The sequence below is a fragment of the Suricata suricatta genome, chromosome 6 (assembly GCF_006229205.1).
Source record: "Suricata suricatta isolate VVHF042 chromosome 6, meerkat_22Aug2017_6uvM2_HiC, whole genome shotgun sequence".
NCBI lineage: Eukaryota > Metazoa > Chordata > Mammalia > Carnivora > Herpestidae > Suricata > Suricata suricatta.
Window position 1 is genome coordinate 10,658,669 of NC_043705.1, and position 4,137 is coordinate 10,662,805.

The 4,137-nt window shown below is 44.0% G+C and overlaps 1 pseudogene; it reads right to left on the bottom strand.

Annotated features, from left to right (window-relative positions):
* Positions 1–1,888: 1,888 nt before the first annotated feature.
* On the bottom strand, positions 1,889–3,789 carry LOC115293342 (annotated as a pseudogene).
* Positions 3,790–4,137: the final 348 nt, after the last annotated feature.

Sequence of the window (4,137 nt, forward strand, 5' to 3'; positions counted from 1 at the left end):
CCTCTGCATGGAAGTCATAGTTACAACAGTGTGGATGGCTAATCTGTAACATAACATGGATGGATCTAGAACATGAAAAGGTGGAGTAGGGATAGTGGAGGTCTGAGAACTAAGTTATGAGCAACACTATTTACAGGAAGGTAAATAAGAGTAGCCAGTTGGGAAGACAGACGTAGGAAAAGCTGCCTGTAATCGGGTAGTATGTTTACCCGTCTTGGAAGATGGGTACCTCGCTATTTGGAACATCCGCTAAGTACACCTGAAGTGAAATTTTACATGTCCCCACGTCTACATTTTATTATTTTTAAAAGTTTATTTAATTATTTTGAGAGAGAGCGAGAGAGAGAGGGAGAGAGAGCGAGCAGGGGAGGGGCAAAGACAGAGAGAGGATCCAAGCAGGATCTGCACTGTCAGCACAGAGCCCGACGCAGGGCTGGAGCTCATGAGATCGTGACCTGAGCTGAGATTAGGTCCTGAGTTAACTGACCGAGCCACTGGGCACCCCTGTCTGTATTGTAAACAATGCCAAACATGAACTTCAAGCTTGCTAAAAAATCTCCCCAATCCTTTTTCTGGGTGGGGTGAGAAACCAAAGAAGCTAGAGTTTGTTTGTCGGCTTTATTTTGTTTAGTGTTCATTAAAGCCAGTATTACGTCAAATTTGTTAGAATAAAGAGCACTTTGTGCCCCTTATGCCCTGAGATGTCTCTTTGGAATAACGTGTCTATTCTGTTCATGTAAATAACACATGGTGAGAGCAGAATTGACTTAGCTTCTCTCACATAGCACTGGTCATTTCTCGTGTCTTCTCTGCCTTGTCCTTGCTCAGATACCAACCCTGAAAGCGTCGTGATTCAAAAGCCTAAAACGCTTCACTGTGTAGATTCAGGAAGATAACACACAAGTAGGAATTTTGGCATTTCCATGTACCTTTCTCCAACCAGTAGAAGAACACCTTTGGAAAATGTAGGGAATCCAAATGTGTGATATATATTTTTTCATTTAAGGCATAAAGGAATAGCCATTATTATTTGTTTTATTCTTTAATTTTACTTTTTATTTTAGAAAGAGAGTGCCAACAGGGATGGGGTGAGGGGAGAGAGAAAGAGAGAGAAAATCCCAAGCAGGCTCCATGTTCGTTGTAGGGCCTGGCACAGGGCTCAACCCCATAATCCTGAGATCATGACCTGAGCCAAAATCAAGAGTCTGATGCTTAACCAACTGAGCCCCCCAGGCGCCCCAGGAATGGCTCTTTGTTCCAAGCTTGGCATAAGTAAGCATTTGTAACTTGCCAACATTTTTTAAAATAATTTTTTTAACATTTACTTATTATTTATTAAATATTTTTTATTTAATAGTTATTTTTCAAATTGGTTTCCATATAACACCCAGTGCTTCTCCCCACAAGTGCCCCCCACCATGACCATCACCCCCTTCCCTCCCTCCCCCTCCCCCCTCAGTCCATGGTCAGTTTTCAGTATTCAATAGTCTCTCATGATTTGTGTCCCTCACTCTCCCCAGCTCCCTTTCCCCCTTCCTCTCCCTATGGACCTCTGTTAGGTTTCTCCTGTTAGACCTATGAGTGCAAACATATGGTATCTGTCCTTCTCTGACTGACTTATTTCGCTTAGCATGACACCCTTGAGGTCCATCCACTTTGTGACAAATGGCCAGATTTAATGAATTTTTTTTTAAGCCACCGAAGTGAAAACAATGTATTTCTCAACAGTATGGAATGACACTAGAGCTACGTCTTTTGTTGTTTTTTTTTTCTTTTGAAGTCTCTGGTGTCCTCTCCAACTCAGGTCAAAGTTCATATAGCAGCATAACACAAAGTCCTCTGTCAGCCAGTGTTCTCTGCTTCTGGGGTCAGACTTCATAGGTCAAGTTCAGTCTGTCTGAAGAATCATAGGAGGGTGCTCGCTGTCCTCCTCCAGCCCCGCGCCGCCCGCAGGCCACCAGCTCGGTTGGCATAGGCAAGTCTGCTGGGGCACGAAGGCACGTTGAGTACCAGCGGCAACAGCCGTGCTGTAGGTCTGCGCCACTAGGGGGCAGTCGTGAGAGGCCGAGTCTAAGATTTCATTGGTTGTCTCCATGCTGCCGTCCAGCTTGTGCTGCTTCATCAGGGTGCACTCGCCTCCCTCCTGGGAGTCCAGGTTGTACATGTACAAGTACCCGTCGGATGCTCCCACCAGCAGCCGAGGGAGCTTCTGAATTGTGGCCAGCGAGCAGATGTTCTTGTGGCCACAGAAAGGCAGGCGCACTGTGGCAAAGGCTCTGCCCTGGTTGCACATTTGAGTTACTTGGGAGGGCAGGTAGCTGGTGGATGCCATGAGCACTTTGCCAAAGTAGCCGGTCCAGGTGGTGGGCTCCTCTTGAGGTTTTTCTTTCACAGTCTCGAGTTTGAAGATGTGCACAGTCTCCGTGTTGCTGGACGCAGACAGGAACATGCTATCCATGCTGAAGGCCAGGGAGCAGATGCTCACACACCTCTTAACTCCTCTCCAGAACTCAAAGAGTTTTTGTCCCTCTGGAATGGAACATTGCCTTTCTCATTGCCATGTAATACTCCATTGTATATATATACCGCATCTTCTTGATCCACTCATCAGGTGATGGACATTTAGGCTCTTTCCATGATTTGGCTATTGTTGACAGTGCTGCTATGAACATTGGGGTACATGTGCTTCTATGCATCAGCACTTCTGTATCCTATGGGTAAAAACCTAGCAGTAACATTTACTTATTTTTGAGAGATAGAGACAGAGTGTGACCAGGGGAAGGGGTAGAGAGAGAGGGAGACAGAATCCAAAGCAGGCTTCAGGCTCTGAACTGTCAGCACAGACCCTGACGTGGGGCTCAAACTCACAGACCACGAGATCATGACCTGAGGCGAAGTGGGATGCTTAATCGACTGAGCCACTCAGGTGCCCCTGCTAGTTTTTTTTTTAAAAAGAAATATTTCTTAGTAGTTATTTTGAAAAGGTTAATATAATAATGTGGGTTAATTATGTGTCAATTTCTAGTTTAATTGCATTTTGGTCAGTGGTTGCAACTTGAGTAACTCTACCTTTTGGAATCTGAGGTTTTGTTATGGCCTAGTGTTAACCAACTTCTACATGCATTTCATGGATACTAAAACTATTTTCTGGCAGAATACAAATATTACTTACACAGATATATGTATATATATACATATTTTATTATCTATATAAAGATTATATAAATATATATAAAATCAAACTTAATGTTATTCATATCCTCTCTCTATATTTTGTTTATTTGTTCTCTGAATGATGAAAGGTGAGGTCTTTAAATCATATACTACAAATGACTAGCAACATGCAAGGTCTTTTTTCTTTGTTCTCTTTAAAGTTAAACTAGTCATGGGCATGCCTGAGTGGCTCAGTTGGTTAAGCATCCCACTTCGGCTCAAGTCATGATCTTTGGCTCATGGATTTGAGCCCTGCGTCAGGCTCTGTGCTGCCAGCTCAGAGCCTGGAGTCTGCTTTAGATTCTGTGTCTCCCTCTCTCTCTGCCCCTCCCCTGCTCACACTCTGTCTCTTTCTCAAAAGTAAGTAAACATTAAAAAAAATTTTCTTAAACTAATCACAAGCATTTAAAAGCCAGGGAATTTCATACAACATGCAGATTTTTGACTTCCTTTGAAAAACTAGAAATCTGCCAAGCCTGCACCCTCATTGCCATGCAGAAATATTTGACTTCAGCTGAGAATTATCTTCTTTTTTAAGATGGTGCACATACTCTCCATTTCACCAGGACCTCCCATGGCACCTGAGGCCTCTGACTGTGAATAAAACTTGTTATTTATTTTTGTTCTCACTCTATCATATTGTGATGAAGTAGAGGAAACTGGGGGAAAAAATCAGCCAGCAGAAGTGGTATATCAAAAGACAGACTGAGAAGTCATTGTATTTCAGGAAAAAAACTCTGGGGGCACCTGCAGCTCAGGTCATGGTCCCAGGGTGGTAGCATAGAGCTTGTGTCATGCTCTGCACTGGATGTGGAGCCTGCTTGAGATTCTCTCTCTCCTCCTCCTCCTCCTCCTCCTCCTCCTCCTCCTCCTCCTCCCTCTCCTCCTCCTCCTCCTCCTCCTCCTTTCTGCTCCCCCCTTAAA